Source organism: Chiloscyllium punctatum, chromosome 5, assembly GCF_047496795.1.
Source record: "Chiloscyllium punctatum isolate Juve2018m chromosome 5, sChiPun1.3, whole genome shotgun sequence".
NCBI classification, from domain to species: Eukaryota; Metazoa; Chordata; class Chondrichthyes; order Orectolobiformes; family Hemiscylliidae; genus Chiloscyllium; species Chiloscyllium punctatum.
This window is the reverse complement of record NC_092743.1, coordinates 66,435,161-66,455,835: the sequence shown is the minus strand read 5'-3', so window position 1 is coordinate 66,455,835 and position 20,675 is coordinate 66,435,161. Positions and strand designations below refer to the sequence as shown.

Below are 20,675 nucleotides of genomic sequence, written 5' to 3'. Positions count from 1 at the left end.
TGGAAATACTCAAGTAAATGGCATTTAATCATGAAATATGAAAATATTTGAAATAACAAATATAGTTTCTAAGTGTACTTGATCAAGGCTCACATTAAGCACTATGAATGTTTTTTAAAGTTGAGCTTTGGTGAGGTACACTAAGCCTTATATTGAAATGCCTTTTTTTAATCCTGCAGAATCATTGCTGGTGAAATACAGGCAGAGTAAAGTTTTACATGTACTATGTATCCTCACTTCAGTATGTCATAAGATTTATATAGATGATATAAATAGCTTCCAATGGCTGAAGTGCCAATGGCCAAAAGATACAGACTAAAAGAGATTGGCAAAAGAAGCAGAGTTGAAATGGAGTCATTGAGTCGTTATGGCTCGGAAGACTTTTCAAGTCTTTGAGAATATGTTGACTTTCTATAGAGTAATCCAGACTGATCAATTTCTTCATTCTATAAAAGTAACCGAAAAGTTTATTTCCTTCATATACCTATTCAATTACCATTTAAAATTCTTATCTTCCCTACTTGCATCATTCACGGAGGCAGCGAGTTCAGATTATGACCACCTGTTCCTCTTCATATCATATTTAAACCCCTTGCTCAAAATCTTAAATCACTGCCCCCTAGCCCTGATATCATTAGTAAATATGAAAAGGTTTGTTTCATAAGGAATGTTGCTGAGCAAAGAGACCTTGGAGTGCAGGTTCATAGCTCCTTGAAAGTGGAGTTGCAGGTAGACAGGATAGTGAAGAAGGCATTTGGTATGCTTTTGTTTATTTGTCAGAGTATTGAGTACAGGAGTTGAGAGGTCATGTTGCAGCTGTACAGGACATTGGTTAGGGCACTGTTGGAATATTGCATGCAATTCTGGTCTCCTTCCTATTGGAAAGATGTTGTGAAACTTGAAAGGGTTCAGAAAAGATTTACAAGGATGTTGCTAGGGTTGGAGGATTTGGGCTATAGGGAGAGGCTGAACAGACTGGGGCTGTTTTCCCTGGAGCGTCGGAGGCTGAGAGGTGACCTTATAGAGGTTTACAAAAGTATGAGGGGCATGGATCAGGTAAATAGGCAAAGTCTTTTCTCTGGGGTCAGGCAGTCCAGAACTAGAGGGCATAGGTTTAGGGTGAGAGGGGAAAGATATAAAAGAGACCTACGGGGCAACATTTTCACACAGAGGGTGATACATGTATGGATTGAGCTGCCAGAGGCAGTAGTGGAGGCTGGTACAATTACAACATTTAAGAGGCATTTGGATGGGTATATGAATAGGAAGGGTTTGAAGGGCATATGGGCTAGGTGCTGGCAGGTGGGACTAGATTGGGTTGGGATTTCTGGTCGGCATGGACGGGTTGGACCGAAGGGTCTGTTTCCATGCTGTACATCTCTATGACTCTATGACTATGAACCTTATTCATCTTGGTCCTAATCGTATGGATTTCGGTAAAGTGTTCAACAAGGTTCCCCATGGAAGACTGCTTAGCAAGGTTAGATCTCATGGAATACAGGGAGAACCAGCCATTTGGATACAGAACTGGCTCAAAGGTAGAAGACAGAGGGTGGTGGTGGTGGAGAGTTGTTTTTCAAACTGGAAGCCTGTGACCAGTGAAGTGCCACAAGGATTGGTGCTGGGTCCATTATTTTTCATTATTTATATACATGATTTGCATATGAGCATAAGAGGTATGGTGAGTAAGTTTTAAGATGACTCCAAAATTGGAGATATAGTGGACAGCAAAGAAGGTTATCCCAGATTACAACGGGATTTTGATCAGATGGGCCAATGGGCTGAGGACTGACAGATGGAGTTTAATTTAGATAAATGTGAGGTGCTGCATTTTGGGAAAGCAAATCTTAGCAGGACATATACACTTAATGGTAAGGCCCTAGGGAGTGTTCCTGAACAAAGAGACCTTGGAGTGCAGGTTCATAGTTCCTTGAAAATAAAGTCGCAGGTAGATAGGATAGTGAAGAAGGCGTTTGGTATACTTTCCTTTATTGGTCAGGGTATTGAGTACAGGAGTTGGGAGGTCATGTTGTGGCTGTACAGGACATAGGTTAGGCCACTGTTGGAATATCGGAAGGATGTTGTGAAACATGAAAGGGTTCAGAAAAGATTTACAAGAATGTTGCCATGGTTGGAGGATTTGAGCTATAGGGACAGGTTGAATAGACTAGGGTTGTTTTCCCTGGAGCATCGGCAGCTGAGGGGTGACATTATGGAGGTTTATAAAATCATGAGCGGCATGGATAGAGTAAATAGGCAAGGTCTTTTTCCTGGGGTGCAGGAGTCCAGAATTAGAGGGCATAGCTTTAGGGTGAGAGGGGAAAGATTTAAAAGGCACCTAAGGAGCAACTTTTTCACACAGAGGGTGGTGCGTATATGGAAGGAGCTGCCAGAGGAAGTGGTGGAGGCTGATACAATTGCAACATTTAAAAGGTACCTAGATGGCTATATGAATAGGAATAGCTAGAAGGGAAATGGGCCAGGTGCTGACAGACAGGACTGGATTGGTTTGGAATATCTAGTCAGCATGGACGAGTTGGACCAAAGGGTCGGTTTCCGTGCTGTATGTCTCTATGACACTATGTACACCATTATTGCATTCCCATCAGTTTCTTTTGTTCTAAGGAGAACCTTCTCCAAATTAATGTGGCTCAATTTCCTCTTACTGAATCTAAATTGTTGACTCGTCATTGTCCTCTCAATTGACCTCAAGAGTCAGTCAGTTTAAGGGCAGCTAGAAATGGTTAACAAATGTCAGCCTTGTTTGTGAACCTGCATCATGTTCAAGAATAGTAAATCATTCTGGCCAATCACATGTCTATCTTCTCACGGATCTTTGCATACTTGCTAAATTTTTGAAACCAGGACTATGTGCAATGTTCCAGTTATAACCTCACCTGAGCTTTATAAAGTTCAACACAACTTCACTGTTTTCATACTCAATACCTCTGTTCATGAAGTCCAAGATCTCATGTACCTTGCTAACTGCCAATATGTTCTGCCTCCTTCAAATACCAAATACATAGATATTAGATCTCTCTGCCCTTGCACACTTTTATAACTGTGACATTAAATCCTACTTTTTAATTTCTATACTAACTTCTGATATTCTGGCAGTAGGAAGCTTGCTTCCCTATGAGATTGTAGAAACATGCACCACAACTTCTGGCTCACAACCAATCTGAGCAAAAGATTCTAGACAATCGAGGACTGTTGACAACAGTTTCCAAAATGCCCCATCCTCATAAATATGGAACAATTATCTTTCAATTATTGCATTCTACATTTTGCCCTTCCCTGTGCAGTCCCTTTCCTATTGACACCTAGTTTTATATTCCTTCAAGATGACATTACTCCCAACAGTCTTCACTGTTGAGTACCAATTCAAGAATAACACACATCCCAAGATTCCCGTGCTCGCCTACCTCATCCTACTCTTCTAGATGACCATCCATCTAAATCTTGCTTGTGGGGATAGCACCTTCAGGCATAACTGATCCAGGATATAGTCATCCTCCCTGAAGTGACACAATAGTTCCAACTGCCCCTGAAGTTTAGAAATCTTGAGTTTGGAATCAAGTAGCTGGGGTAGTTACTACATACGTTGTTCCCAAGACATACACTGTGTCCTGAAGTTCCCACTTGGCTCAAATATTGCAATGAACAGGTTTCAGCTGACTATCCAGAATCAAATATCAATCCTTTTTCTTTGTTTTTGAATCTGTTAGACTAACTGCAGAATCACTCACACTCTCTCCAGAATCAGTAAGACTCTGTCCAAATAGCAACAGGAGCAGGAGATTCTACCTGTCGAGCCTGCCCCACAATCAATATGATCATGGCTGATCAAACACTCCAATGCCTTTTACTCACCCCAGCACATGTTACAGTATGTTACTGGTAATCAGAAAAATATCAGTCTTTACTTTAAACATCCTCAAAAACTGAACCTTAACAACTCTCTGTGATAGAGAATTGCAAAGGGTCACAAAGTTCCGTATATAAAAGATTCTTCTCATCTCAGACATATATGGCATCTTCCTTATTTTTAACTGCAGCCCCTGGTTCTAGATGCCTCAAACATTGGAAACATCTGACCTCCCTGTCATTTCCTTTAAGTATTTTGTAAGTATCAATGATATCATTCTCATGTTTCAAAATGCTAAAGAACAGGTAGAAGACAGAAGGTGGTGGTGGAGGGTTCTTTTCAGACTGAAGGCCTGTGATTAGCGGTGTGCCACAAGGATCAGTGAGGGGTCCACTGCTTTTCATCATTTACATAAATGATTTGGATTTGAAAATAAGAGGTATGGTTAGTCAATTTGCAGATGACACTAAAATTGGAGGTGTAGTGGACAGCGAGGAAGGTTACCTCAGAGTACAATGGAATCTTGATTAGATGGGCCAATGGGCTGAGGAGTATCAGATGGAGTTTAATTTAGATAAGTGTGAGGGGCTGCATTTTGGAAAGGCAAATCCGGACAGGACTTATGCACTTAATGGTCAGGTCCTGGGGAGTGTCACTGAACAAAGAGACCTTGAAGTGCAGGTGCATAGCTCTTTAAAAGTAGAGTCGCAGGTACATAGGATAGAGGAGAAGGAATTGTGTATGCTTGATCAGTGCATTGGGTACAAGAGTTGGGAGGTCATGTTTTGGCTGTACAGTACATTGGCTCAACCACTTTTGGAATATTGTGTGCAATTCTGGTCTCTCCTATTAGAAGGATGTTGCAAAACTTGATAGGGTTCATAAAAGATTTGCACAAATGTTGTCAATGTTGGATGGTTTTACCTATTGAGGGAGGCAGAATAGCCTGAATTGTTTTTCCTGGAGTTTCAGAGGCTGAGGGGTGACCTTATAAAGGTTTATAAAATCATGAGGGACATGGATAGGGTAAATAGACAAAGTCTTTTTCTCGGGGTAGGGGAGTCCAGAACTAGAGGCATAAGTTTAAGATGTGAGGAGAAAGATTTAAAGGGGACTTAAGGGCAACTTTTGCATGTAGCAGGTAGTACATGTATGGAATGAGCTGCTAGAGGAAGTGATGGAGCAAATGGTACAATTACAACATTTAAAGGGCATCTGGATGGGTATATGAATAGGAAGGGTTTAGAGAGATATGGACCAAATGCTGGCAAATGGGACTAAGTTTATTTAGGATATCTGCTCAGCATGGGTGAGTGGGACCAAAGGGTTTATTTCAGTGCTGTACATCTCTAAATCTCTAACACAGAATATTTGTTGAATCTCTCTTCAGAAAACAATCACTCCATCCTGGGACCAAGTCTGAAAAATCTTCATTGTACTAACCAAGCCCCAAAACAATGAAAGCAGACATTACTACTCCTGGATTCTCGTCCTCTTGCAATAAAGGTTAACATTCCATCAATCATCCTAATACTTGCTGAGTCTGCATGTCAGCCTTCAGTGACATATCAACAAGGATACCTAGGTCCTTTTACATACACTAATATCTTACAACTTAAGAAATGCTCTGCACATCTATTTTTCCTGCCTAAGTGGATACCCCCACAGTGTTATTTGTTTTTCACTTGTCCTGGAAATATTGTCAGACCTAAATGGAGTTGAATTGTTACTTCGTGCCTTGGTGTTCTTTGTGTGAATTCTGGTTCCAGTTGATTAGTTTTAGAGATTGCAGAGCTGTTTGCAGAAGCAGCTATGTCAATCAACTGAAAGTTGGAAGGAGAAAGAGTGCAAAGTTCATAAGAATGTTATTCATAGTCATTGCGGGGATTCGTGAAAGAAAAGAGAATGAAAGAAGAGGAGTGACTGCGAATGGGATGGGGCAAAGTGAATGGAGAATGATTTGAAAACTGGACAAGGAGAGAGGAACAAAGGAAAATGGAAAAGAGCAGGGATAGATGGTGTCGAATGTAGAGAATGTAAAATGGGGAGAAGGAATGTTGTAAATATTAGGAAAAGTATCCATAGAAATATTGTGGAAGCATTTATGCCAGCTACCAGATATTTGAACAGCAGTAAAACTTCAAGTTAAGCACAAGTCATGAATGTATGTATCACTACAAGTTTGTATTACAAGTTTATCACAGTGCCACCTACCTATTATCCAGACACTGCATTAATCTGTATTAAATAACACTTTTAATTTCTGTTTTTTAGATTGATTGGTGATCCCTACATGAAACCCTTTTTCACTCACCTTGATATCTGCATCATTTTCACAACATGTCTGGGCAACTAACAGAAATGCCTTTTTTGAAAATTGCTTGGTTGCTACCACAATACCTCTTATTTGCCTATGTCTGAAATGCTTAGCAGTCAGTCTCTGTCAAAGTGTGCACTATTTCTGTCCTCTATTATAAGGACCTCATTTACTACCTACAGTTTGTAAGCACATGTAATTCAGCTAAGTTTTAGACAGACATGTTTACTTAAATATTTGCAACAAATTCAATGCTAACTCACTCAAAGGAGTACTGGAATAAGAGTGACAAGGATGATTCTATAATTGAGGGTAACATATGATTGAATTGTCACAAAGTGTGATTATTGTACAGTAATGCATTTTAAAGCGTGAATCTGTGTTCACTTCCCATGCGTCACAGTTACTTGGGGCATCACCACTGCTTTCATGATTCTGTCGTGATTACTTTTTTTTCATGGGTGCTTTAACAATAAAGGTTTACGTATTCTTACAATTTCAGTTCTCCTGGATAAAGTGATAAATTAACTCTTATAAATTGCTGTCTGCATATTCATTCTTTTCGGTGATATATCCTCCATTTCTTTCAGTTTTAAAAATTCTCCAACTCTCTGCCTGCTTTTAATTGGGTCTGTATCTCTCTTCCAGGCACACTTCCTGCTTCCTGCGTTGTGAGGTATTTTTAAACTTGCATCCTTCTCCCAATCTCAGTGCTTGGGAGTGATCTGTTTGCCTCAGCAGGAAAGTCAATAACCATGGTTTGAATTGTAAGCTCTCTTGCCAGTGGGTGGCCTCCCCACTGCCTACCCATTCACTCTCAATTTCTCTGAAATTCTGGAGTGGCCAGAGAGGGGACACCAGTCCAACCATGGCCCTGTTGAAGCCAATTACCAATATTCAATTAACAACCTTAAGATGCTCATCAACTCATTGCTGACATTTTTCCCCATATTAGGGGTCACGATGTCATGTGTTAAGTCCAGTCGTTTTTCTGTATGGCCTGTATGAGTCGAGGTGATGGAAGGGATAATGTTTGGGGCAAAAGCCACATTGTTCTCCCTGCAATCGTATTGGACTTAAAACATTAATTCTACTTCTCTCACCACAGATGCTGGGTTTTTCTGGCATTTTCTCTTTTTTTTATTTCAGATCATCAGCATGTGCAGCATTTTATTTTTATTTTTGTTTCCGCATGCAAACTGATTATACTCAACTTGACCCCCAAGCCACTTTTCTGAATGTGGAAGGACAGTCATGGTCATGTTGGGTCACTGAACAGGCTCAAAGAATGGTATGCTCTATTCTAGCTGCTATGTCTTATGTTATTATAAATTTGACACTGAGGCAATGATTGATGTCATCAACCTATCTGTATTATTGTTACTAATTCTCTGGCCACAGTTAAAGTTCTGAACCAGACTGTTCATAACCTTGTCATGTCAATTTGCCCTGAGCTGAGCCTTGTCCATAATATTTTCTCCTTAACAAGGACTATTCACGTTTCAATCATCTTCTGAATTAAAATTGGCTGACTGTCAAGCTATCATAAACTTCAGAGTCATGAGTGTGGTGCTGGAAAAGCACAGCAGGCCAGGCAGCGTCCAAGGAGCAGGAGAATCGACATTTAGGGTATAAGCCATAAACTTCAGCTCATCTAAAATGTTGTTGCTGCATCTTGTCTCAAGCCGTGTTCCCCATGTTTATCACCCGGGTTCCCTCTAAACTATCGTCTCCTCTTCTAGAAACTGCTGCCATTGACTAAACAGTTGATCTTGATGCAGCTGAACAAATAACTATAATGAATGTTATTCATCAGCGTGTCTTCATTGACAAATACTGGCTTCTAGTCCCCTCAATTAGCCCAAGTGTAAAATTGTGAACATTGAATTTAACCTTCTCTATGATCTCACTCATTTACTCTTGAATCTCCTTTGATTTCAGTCACTTGTGCATCCTCCTCTTTTATCCTGCTGCCTGAAACTTTTGACTAAAAATTGCAGTGTCTCCACTCTAATTTTCCCCTTTTCAGATCTATTTGTTCAAGGTGTTAGTCACTTTTCCTAATTTTTCCTTCTACATTTCAGCATCGTTTTTTCCCTCACATCTATAAAGTACCTTTAAATATTAAGAGCATTACGCAATGTATAGTTCTTGTTGCTGGTATGATATTTTCATCTTCTCCTATAACAAAAACAATAGCCATGTAATTTAAATAACTTGTTAAAATAGCAAAAGGAATTCCAGCATGAGTAACTAATATCAAACAGACTAATTTTAATCAACTTTACTTCAAGTATACTTTAATGGAGATTTATTTGACCTCTTTAAGTATGGTTAATATGTGGATAGATTTGATTACTGAAACAGGAGAAGGGTTTCTTCACAGGATGTGATATGTTTAGACCAGCATACACCTTCTGCAAACCTTTATTTAAGTTTCTGTTGTCACACTGTAGTAATTAAATCTTGGCAATAAACCAATATATGTCACCGTTGTGTCCACATGGGCTGTGCACCAGTCATTCTTGTCACGACAGCAGCGGTAGAGAGGGAGAACGGCCCTGCAGGATGTAGGACAATACTGGGAAGGAAAAGGAGGGAATCCTGGACCTTGGGCTAAGGACTATGAGCAAGCTGCATGACCCTGTGCCTTGACAAGTCACAAGAACAAAATTCTTGGAAGCTGAAGTGGTCACAAGTGAAAACAATAAAATAAATCCTTTCATGTCCAGAATATAAGTACTGAACAAGCTGTTTCTGTGCCTTGTGCTCTTTGAGAAAGATGAACATTTTTATTCTAGAGAATAAGTAACTTGTTGTCCTGTTTTGAATGTAAATACTTCATAAATTAAATGCATCACTTGTTTTTCAAAATAATTCTATTTATGTTAATTGAGCTATATTATGGATTAACTTATTCAGTGGTATTCATTATGGAAAATGCTTACATAAAGCATCTTATTCAATAGTTAATAAATTGGTAAAACTGGTCCATATCCATTGCACAAAAAGGGTTTGCGGTGAATTAGCAACCAGTTTTCTCACATGTCTGGTGTTCTTTTCACTGAACTTCTCAAGAAGAAGCATTCAAGAAGAATTATGTGCTGTTAAAGCAGCATGTTTTTCTTTGTTCTTTCTCTAGACTGTCTCTGCTGGTATATGGGTATTGTAGCCTTATGTGATGGACAGAACACATGGGTCAAATTTTGCCAGAAATTGACTAATTATCATTTTTGGCAGGTTCACAAAGTATTTCTCTCCTCAAGGCAAAGTGGGTTTTCTGATGCAATCATCCCCAACTGGCATGTTAATCATGCACCATACCCTCAGGCATATTAATCATGCACCATACCCTCAGGCATATTAATCATGCACCATACCCTCAGGCATGTTAATCATGCACCATACCCTAAGGCACCCTACTCATCCTATTCTCCATTCACTTTAGGTCATATGCCTGCAATCCTCGCACCTGCACCAAATTTAAAAAGCCCCATCAGAGTTGCCTCCATGCTCTCCTTTGAATTGTCCCAGAGATGGCAGACAAGGGAAAATTGGCAACCTGTTTTGCCAACAAAGATCTGGGCATCCTGGTGGCTGGAATGGTGGAGAAGAGAGCCATCCTGTTCCCTGAGGATGGACAGAGAAGGCTACAATGTTGCCAGCCAGGTCAGTGTAGTCTCAATTGTCCAGAGGAAGACCAAGCAGTGTAGGAAGAAGAGTGACTAACTTTCTCTGTTCTGCTAGGGTAAGCACTACATTCTTGTGTTTGCTGCCTTATACTCACTCTATCTCTGATACTGCACACACCTCCCATCAAAGCTCATGTCTTACCACTCTCACTATTTAATTCAACATCTTCCCTTACTCCAATTACCTCAATTCCACCATTATCCCTGTGCCCCCATCCTAAACCCTTCTCACTCACTCAGGACATTTCATCAACTTTCCCCCACCTGCAGCAACACTACCAGCTTTGTCACCCATTTCGAACTGACTCAATCTCATTATGTGAGAAAACAACCCATAAAAGATCAGAAAAAGTCAAAATGAGAGGTTGCACCCAACATTCAGCAGCTAGTCCACCACCAGGAGATGATCCTGATCCTCTCTAGTGAGGACCGGTCCTGGGGTAACACAGAAACCTCCATGTCCTGGAACCAAATTAATAAACATTATCCATTACAGTGTTATACTGCCAATACCAGCACTGTAAATGGACTCTTATTATCCTTATTATGTGTTTACAACACATTCTTTCTTTTATTTCCTGCAGCTATGAGCAGCATAAGCATAATCTCCATGATCAACAAGGCGATCCTGCAAAATAATCCTGCTCCACTGCTGAGAAACTGAACACAGTGCCTCAGAGGATACATTGGCAAAGTTGCCTCCTGCACTCCCCACCTAGCTCAGATACTGATTCCTCAAAGAGAATGTTCTCTAGGTCAGAGCTGGAAGCACCTTGTCTCTGCATCTGGCACTCTGAGGAAATGCCCAGGTCATTGGTACTCAGAACACTACCAGAGACCAGGGACCTTCTCAAACCCAACTGGGACAGGACCCAACTGTGTCAGCCATTCTTGACTTCATCGCAATGCTCAAACAGAGGCAAGAGCAGGTTTGCCATGGTCACTGAGCAGCTAAGTTGCAAGTGTCTGGCTGCCTCCAAGGACAGGTTGGCAGCCACCATGGAGAGCCAGGCCCAGTACCCTCAGGGTCTGGCGGGTATACACTCTATTGTTCTAGACATTGGTGCTCATTGCCAACAGCAAATCAAAAAGGGGATGAAAACTCTTGAGCTCACTTCAGATGAGCCTTTCATCACAAGAAGATAGGACGGTGCCAGAAGGCACCCACCTGGAGGAAGAATCACATACATTTCCCCCACAAAAAAGTCTCCATTCTGGACACTGCAGGGATGGCCATGTCTTCTACCTTCCTCCTGCCTACTGCCCTCAGCCTGGTCGGAAGTCAAGCTGAGGAAAGTGCACCTGCCTCTGGGCAGGATCCACTCAGCATGTCTCGACACTAATGCCCCACAGTCACCCAAGCCAAACACCAAGGCAAACAGGCTCCACTGTCGTGCAGACTCCCTCCATGCCAAAAATGCACTGAGATACAATGGAAGGGGAAAAAAAGGAAAAGACTACTGAGTGCACATAGATTCTTAAATACAGCCAGATAATAGCAGTGAGAACTCCAATGAATACAAGTACAGTGAATTCTGTGCATCCAGGAGCATTATTGGACATTAAAAACTTTAAAGACTTTAAAGGATTTAAGAACTGCTCATACAGACAGTTGGCAGCTGCAGCAATTGAACAGCAAAAAACAAAGGCAGGAAATGCTCGTGAAAATCAACAGATCTGACAACATCTGTGGAGAAATGTTCTGAAGAAGAGTTCTAAAATTTAACTCTGTTTCCCTCTCCATAAATACTGACAAATCTGCAAAGCCACTCCAGCATTTTCTCTGTGTGTTTTAGAATTCAAGTCTCTACAGTGTTTTGCTGTTACTTGAACATCAAGAATAACTAATGCAAACTTCAACAAAGGAGAAACGATACTTAACAGTAAAGCCGTTTTCTTCACACCTAGTAAGAGAAGTACAGAAGCAAATGTGAGTTGATCCTTGATTTATCTGGCAATTACAGATTCTATTGGGAAATAGAAGCAGTCCCAATTAGTAATTTACAGGAAGAGTGAACATAGTTTAGAGATCCATGTGGAAAGTTTAAAATCCCTTTTGGACAAAGCAAACATTTAAATTAACGGCACAGAATGGACTGAGCAGAATAGACATTATAAAGGGGTATTTATGGGTTTACGTTGAGGATTGCTGCTACAGTGGTTGAACTCGCTGAATTTCAGCAGCAGAAGGGAAAGCAAGGGCTATAGAAGTAACTTCAACCAAGATTGCAGCACTGATGATGTCACACAGGCAGATTTAAGGTGACAGCAGGGGCAATTTAAAAGCCTAAACAAAGTTAACAGAAGAAGATGGTAAGAAGATCATTGAAACTGCAATTTCATCATTTATATAAATGATTTGGATGTGAACATAGGAGGTATAGTTAGTAAGTTTGCAGATGACACCAAAATTGGAGGTGTAGAGGACAGTGAAAAAGGTTACCTAAGATTACAACGGGATTTTAATCGGATGGGCCAATGGGCTAAGGAGTGGCAGATGGAGTTTAATTTAGACAAATGTGAGGCACTGCATTTTGGAAAGGCAAATCAAAGCAGGGCTTATACACTTAATGGTAAGGTTCTGGAGAGTGTTGCAGAACAAAGAGACCTTGGAGTACATGTTCAAAGTTCCTTGAAAGTGGAATCGCAAGTATATAGACTAGTGAAGGAGGTGTTTGGTATACTTTCCTTTATTGGTCAGAGCATTGAGTATAGGAGTTAAGAAGTCATGTTGTGGCTGTAAAGGACATTGGTTAGGCCATTTTTTGAATATTGTGTGCAATTCTGGTCTCCTTCCTATCAGAAGGATATTGTGAAACTTGAAAGGGTTCAGAAAAAGATGTTGCTATAGTTGGAGGATTTGAGATATAGGGAGAGGCTGAATAAGCTGGGGCTGCTTTCTCGGGAGTGTCGGCAGCTGAGTGGTGACCTTATCAAGGTTTATAAAATCATGAGGAGCATGGATAGGGTAAATAGCAGTTCAGGCAGCATCCAAGGAGCAGCGAAATCAACGTTTCAGGCAAAAGCCCTTCATCAGGAAGAGAGAAGGTCTTTTCCCTGGGGTGGGGGAGTCCAGAAGTATAAGGCACAGGTTTAGGGTGAGAGGGGAAAGATTTAAAAGGACTTACAGAGCAACGTTTTCATGTAGAGGGTGGCGTGTGTGTATGGAATGAGCTGCCAGAAGAAGTGGTGGAGGCTGGTACAATTACAATATTTAAGAAGTATCTGGATGGGTCCATGAATAGGAAGTGTTTAGAGGGATATGGGCCAAATGTTGGCAAATGGGACTAGATTAATTTAAGATATCTGATTGGCCTGGATGAGTTGGACCGAAGGGTCTTTTTCCCATGCTGTACAACCTTAAGACTCTATGCCTCTATGTTGACATGTCATGGTAGAGGTACCAGTAGTAGAAGCGATACCCTAGGGGAAATTGGTGATTAAACCAACTAGATTTTGACAAATCCTATTCATGTTAATGGATATCTCATTAAATGTAAGCTTGTAGCTGTCTTATTAGATCACAAACCATGGATAAAGAAAGGTAAGTTACAATCTGAAGATAAAGCAGCATGATCCAGGTAGGACTGGTTTCAAGATTAATCGTATGCACTACTGCAACACAAGTGTATAAGATTGTTGAGAATATATTTATAATTCCTCATCAAGAAATCATAAGGATACATGTTTTGACCTTAACCTTCTTGAATAAATAGGAGGAGTTCAACGAGTTATAATGAGTAACAAACAGGATATGAGAGACCAAATTCTGAAAATGTTGCTTTGGAAGGGTCATAATGTAGTATAACTTACCATTGGAGACTGCGCTAAGCTCCATCTAATCTGATGGTATCAGAAGGACCTGCAGCAGATCTTGAAAGGCTACAACCAGCTTCGCGGGTCTTGTAATAGCCCATAGATTTACCACCAATGTCCAACACACCAGTGTAAATTGTAGATGATTACTGTCATGTAATAAACTGCATTTTATTTAAGAAAAAAGCTTCTTCTCATGTACTGTAATGCACAACTCATTTTCCTCCAATTCTATAAGCTAAGTTGGGTGTTAAAGGAAAATGGATAGTTGCAGCTAACCAATCCAACCACAAGTTGGTAATGCTTGACATCAGAGCACATTCAGCACCTAGAAGAGTATCATTTTATGTTAATCTTTACTTTTCATACAATATTCTATACCGCATCTAACAAATAAACCAAGAAAACAGAACAGTGCATCAGAATCTCATTGGAAACAGGGGGTGTCTGGCCTTAACAACATAAATGGGTGACCTGTGTCAACTCTTTGCAGCTTGTTTATAGAAATTTGAGCCACCTCGAAGCCAAGCGGACACACAGCTAAATTCTGGGGGAAAGGCAAATTGAAATAGCTTAGGTATAGACCAACAACAGCCTATAATACTACTGTGAAGTCAGAGGAATCTTGCCGTTCTTCTATCCCTGCATCATAAGAAGTACAAAATCAAATCTTACCATCCTTCAGTAATCACTCCCATTCCCTTTAAGAAGCTTGATTAGATTGGAGATGACTTAAAAAGACAGTGTGGCGCATGCAAACTGAATGATCATTCCTACTTATGTCAAACTTGATGTCACAGTACTAAAACAGATGTTAGGTCACTGACTAGAATATTCAGGCATGCTCACCAGTAACTCTGCTTAGTTAAGCACTCTTCAGAGATTGTCAACAGAGCGTGTAATCTCCGAAGAGTCTTTAACTCAATGGAATTGCATTTAAACATCCACAAAGAGAAGCTATCATATTTTGAGTTGCATAACTCAAGTATAGAATGCAGTGTAGAATTCACATTATTTTAAAAAAACATTTATGGAAACAAACACACTGTAAATTAATTTATGATATTTTGAGGTACACGTGCTATTTCTCTGACTTGGCAATCTGTCATGCAACACAAACATTATCCTATGTCATTTTCTTTTTTGCATTGTTTTTGTTTCAAAAGAAAGTTATGGTAACAATGGAACATTTTTTACATCTTAGTGGTTCAATGTCATAAATAAGGATTCCATAGATCAGGAAAAACATGACGGCTTGTAAAGTCAGAGCCTGTCTCATGTGCTCATTTGCAGTAAAGGATACTGTGCCTTTCCAATATGAATTCCTAAGTCGGACTATCTAATAAGATTATGAGAACTGCTGACGTTTCTAACCAAGTCAAACACTCGATGGAAACAGGGCAAGGCACAGGATGAAAGATTGTCATGAATTGTGTCATTTGAAAACTACAGATAGACTAAAGTGAGTGCAACAATGGTTTACCAGACTGATTCTTAGGATGGCAGTGCCGACATGTGAGGAGAGACTTGATCAGTTAGGACCATATTCACTGGAATTTAGAAGAATGAGGGGGAATTTCATTGAAGCCTAAAACGGTCTAACAGGTCTAGACAGGCTAACGACAAAAAGGATGGTCCTGATAATCAAGGAGTCCAGAACAGGGTTATAGTTTAAGCATGCAGGGAAATTTAGAACTGAGATGAGGAAAGACTTCTTATTCCAGAAAGTGGTGAATTGATGGAATTATATGCCACTATTAGACGTTGAGGCAAAAACATTGAATATTTTCAAGAAGGAGATTGATGTAATTCTTAGACCTAACAGAATCAAAGAGTGTGTGGAGAAAATGAGAACAGAGTACTGAGTTGAATGATCAGCCATGGTCATATTGAAGAGAGGAGCAGACTTGAAGGACTGAGTGGCCTACTCCAGCTTCTTTTTTTTAACGATTGGATGAAAATGAGGATTGCAGCATGGATATGCAAACTGACCATAGCACACGGTACAAGAAGCCATTTAAGTGCAGGGAGTAACAAGGAATATCAGATTTGTAATGGCTGTATAGTGATGGAAGTTGATCCCTTCCTGTGTAGCAAAGAGGTAGAGGTCAGATGGACAGCCTAGTGCCAGAACTCAGGACATCTGCTCAGGACTGAAAATGAACTTACACTGGGAGATGGACGATCCAGTGGTCACACTTAAAGTTGAATATGACAAAGATAAAACCAGGAATGAGGTTCTACATAGACTGTGAGGAGCTGAGCACTAAATTATTTTAAAAAGCCTTAAAAGTTATAATCTCTGCGTTACTACCTGAACCGTGTGCAAATTGATGTAGGATACATCTAATTAGACAAATGAATCCACGGCTTAAAGATTGATGTGGGAGAAGCGGGTTATAGTTCTTGGGTCTGTGACATCAGTACTGGAGAAAGTAGGGACTTTACCATTGGAATGGTCTATACATAAGAAGTACTGGAGTCATGTTTTTGTGAACTGCATAACTAGGAAAAGAGAGGAGATTTTAAAATAAGCAATGGGACAAAGAATCCAATGTAGAAGTATCCTCTTCAGAAGGTCAGTGTGAACCCGATGGGCTGAACGGCCTCTTTCACAATGTAGGGATTCTATAATTCTATGATTATTAGTTCCCCAGTTTCATTCTCAAAAGATCTGATACTTATTTCAGCTACTCTCTTTTTATACCAACAGAAGATCTTGCTGTTTGTTTTTATAAATTCATAATCAATTTTCTCCCTCGGTATTAGCTTTTTTATTACCTGTTACTGGTTCCTAAAAGGAATTGCAATCCCAATCCAGAGAAAGGAATATGTTAAAATGGGAAATGATGGCCAGAGGTTAGCAGGCAAGGACAGAGAATAGAGCCCCAGCAATACACCAACAACCAACTATATATTCCAAAGATAATAACAAAACAAATCTAAAGATTCTGCATCTGAATATACATAGTATTCATAACAATGTTGACAAATTGATAGCACAAATTGAAATAAATAAATATGATCTGATCACCATAATGGAGATGTGACTGTTGAATGATCAGCGTAGTTCGGTCCTGAATAGTTAGGTACAAATGACATTTAAGATGAAAAGGAAGTAAGGTGAATTTGCAGGGATGTCACTGTTAATAAAGGATGATACTGTTGTGCAATAGTTACAGATGGTCTTGTGTTCAGGAAATCAGAATGTAGAACCATTTTGGGTGGAGATGAGGAACAGTGAGTGAAATAATTCACTAGCGGGAGGAGTCTGCAAAACACCAACAATAACAACAATGCAGGACTAAGCATAAATTTTTAAAATTGCTGTTTGCGATAGGAGAGCATCAATAATCCTTGTTGACTTAATCTACATGTAAACTATAAAAATCAGATTGGCTATTGTATGCCTGGAAGAAGAGTTCATTGAATGCTTTCAAAATGGATTCTTAGAACAGCATGTTCTTGAACAGACCAAAGACCATGTTTATTAAATTTGGTGTTGTTTAATGTGACAGGATGAATCAATAACCAGTATATAAAGAGTAAAGGCAACCTACACAAGAAACCATAATACAATTGAATTTTACATCCAGTTTGAAAGAGAGAGGATCAAAGACTAGTTATTTTAAACCTGAATAAGGGCATTTGTGCAGGCACGGAATCTGAGTTAGCTAAAGCAAACTACTATACAAAGTGGGTAATAGATCAACAGAGACAAGGTGGCAGACCTTTAAGCAGATATTTCACAATACAAACAATAAATGTACTCCGACTACAGAGAAAAGTTTTAAAAGAGAGGACGCACCATCCGTGGCTAACTAAAGAAGCTTCAAACTTAAAGAAAAGGCTTTTAACTGTGCAAAGATCTTTGACAGATTAGAAGATTGATCATAATATAAAGAACAGCAGAACATGACTAAAAGCTTATCCATGAGATGGAAATTACAGTATGGGAGGAATCCAGCCAAGAATATAAAACTGGATAGCAAGACTTTCAGTAAGTATTTAAGAAGGAAGAGAGTAAGTAAAGTGAGTGTTGGTCTTCCAGAGAGCAAGAATTGGGAATTAGTAACAAATAATAAGGAAATGGTAAATTAAATGAACAAATACTTTGCTTCTCTCTTCACTGTAGAGGATACAAAAATAACATTCCAGTGATAGGAGGTGAAAGCAAGAAGGGAAAAACAAGGGAAACATACTGAACAAACTGATGAGGCTGTGGATCAAAAACTAGCCCATCTCCAGATGATGTCACCCTCAGGTCTTCAAAGAAGTGACTGGTAACTAGTAGATAGGTTGGTGTTAATTTTCCAAAATTCCCTAGTTCAGGAAAGGTTCTGGCAGACTGAAAGTAGCAAATATAACCTGTCTAACACAAACGGAATTAAGGGCTATGGGGAGAGTGCGGGTAAGTGGAGTTGAAATGTCCATCCGCCATGATTGAATGTCAGAGTGGACTTGATGGGCCGAATGGCCTTACTTCCACTCCTATGTCTTATGGTCTAATGTTCTTATAAACAGAAGTGTTAATGGGATGTTATCTTTTGTTACAAGAAATTGAACATGAAGATGTTCTGCTTCACTTACATGGCATTTGTTAACCACATCTCAAATACTGTGTGCAGTTTTGCTTTCCTTATTAAAGGAAAGATGTAAATGCATTGGAGAAATTCAAAGGATGTTTACTAGATTAATACCTGAAATGAACAGGTTGTCTTATATAGATTTGATAGACAGACTGGGCTTGTTTCCACTGAAGTTTAGTAGAATGAGAGGTGACTTGATTGAAGAATATAAAATCATGAATGATCTTGAAAAGGTCAATGTAGAAAGGATGTTTTCCCTTGTTGGTGAGCTTAGAACTGCAAGGAGTGTTTTAAAATTAGGGATTGCTCTTTCAGAGAAACCTTTCTGTCAGTGGGGTGCGTGACTTTGGAACTCACTGACTCCAAAGGCTGTTGAGGTGGTGTTATTTGATATTGTTAAGACAGAGGTAGATCAATTCTGGTCAAGCAAGCAAATCAAATATTATCAGGGGTAGGTCCGAGTTCAAGACACACAAATCAACCATGGTATTATTGAATAATGAAATAGACTCAAGGGACAGAATGGTTTATTAGTTCTTCTATTTTGGATGTCCATATATTTGCACCCATGATCTCTGGTACTGTCTCTACCAAAGCATGTGAGATCAAGAGAAGGTAATTTAATTTTATGATTGTAGGCAATCAACCACTATCCTTTGAGTGCAGCCCAGTTGCTAACTGATGTGGAAAGTTCAAGAATCCAATACAAAAGGAGTCGAAAACCTGAGTGTGGTAGAACGCATATGCGGTCATAGTTTATTCATTGACTCCCCTTGTATGGGTGTGACAACTCATAAAAATGTTATTACCTATCAGGAGTCCAATCAACAACCTTTACCTAGATCGCCTCATCCCACCCCAAAACTCAGAGAGACTTACTTGATTCAGATGGTGTTCAAGGAGGCCTGGATTTGGCACCACCATACAGGCTGCGATTGTTCTGTTAGGCATTGGATGAGAAAATACTTAGGGCTAAAAAGCTCCAAGCCTAAACAGACTCCCTTACAAATGTAAAAAGAATTGTATCCAAATATATACAAAAAGGCAGAAGTTAATCTCACTTTTAACTGTCCTGAATGATTTTGTTCAGGCAATAGCAGTCTCAAAACTAATCAATGCATCAGACATGTCAGCCACAAGATTAGCTGGGCTTTATCATCTGGTCATGTCCATTCTTTCTTTAACTGGTCATATTTATGCTTTGGAAAGGAAGTGAAAGTATTCAAAAGCACACCCATACATGAAACCACATGCTAAAAGATTCCAGGATCAGTCTCATATCTGTGCTGTTAACAGATTGTCATCCAAACACAAGTCAGGACAGCACATTAAACTCACCAACACAGGACAGAGCTATCAGCCAGGATTTCCATTCCCTCCTTGCATCTGATAAATCCTGCTGGAATGCACACATGTAAACGTTGGGTGAAGAAGCCATTGGATCTTCTATTGGGGTACGAGAGAAATAGTAGGTTTATGAAGTTAAGTCACAGATCAGACATGCTTAGCATTTTCTGTAAAGTTTCATTTTCTGCAGTGTTATTTTCAGCGTTTTTAGTAGTACCTTAACCTTTTGCTTGCCAACTGAATCAGTGAGTCCGTTTGAGGTGACAATGGATTAAGCTCCATGATAATACTGGGGCACCATTCCAGGAGAGCAAGAAGAGAATGAACAAGCAGTACTATATTATTTTTCAATCAGTCTCTTGTGTTTGCTCCTTTCTATCACTGAAACATGTAATGCAGATATAGAGATCTTTTTACAAGAATAAAATTCCTTCTTCCAGGCAACAGAAGCTTCTAGTGTTTTCACTTGTTAGGCATTTATTTAACATAAACTCTCAAGTGGCTGATTTGTAGCTGATGATGTAACTTGAGAAACAGAAGGCCCAGCAATGTTGACTTCAGGGCAGAGAGAACTACCTTTAGCTTTGCTCATTCAGGAGCAAATGCAGCGTTTAGATTTATTTTACACTTTTAATTTCATGCAAGTACTTTTAAAAACAAAATCTGTTCCAAACTATGAAGAAGCTCAAGTTGAAATAAAGGAAATTGAACTTAAGGAAATTATTTAGACTGCTGCAGTGCAAATTATAAAACTCTGAGGCAACTGCTAAATCAAGCAATACGCAGCCATGACAAAATAATTATTCTCACAGGCACCAGGCTGCTTCCTCTCACCAGAAAGGAAGAAGCCAGTCAAAAGACTGCTTGTCTACTTCAGAGAGACATCCTGTAGTGCCTGTGTTCCAAAAGCTGGCACTTGTGTGCAAAATTGTTATGCTGGCAGTAACAAAATATGCTGGCTTCAATTTTTGTATTGTACTAATTGCTGGAGTAGCAGTGACCTATCAGAAACAATCAGAGTAGAGGAAAGCAATTCACTTCTTGCT

The 20,675-nt window shown here is 39.6% G+C and overlaps 1 long non-coding RNA gene across 1 annotated transcript in view; it reads right to left on the bottom strand.

Annotated features, from left to right (window-relative positions):
- The window catches only part of LOC140477139 (uncharacterized), a 106,109-nt gene extending 86,066 nt beyond the window's left edge, over positions 1–20,043 (bottom strand). Inside the window, exons 1-2 of the long non-coding RNA XR_011960653.1 lie at positions 19,847–20,043; positions 19,621–19,728 (exon numbers count right to left, since the gene is read on the bottom strand). This is a non-coding gene — a long non-coding RNA (uncharacterized lncRNA). The remainder of the gene's footprint in view (positions 1–19,620; positions 19,729–19,846) is intronic.
- Between the last annotated feature and the right edge of the window lie 632 nt (positions 20,044–20,675).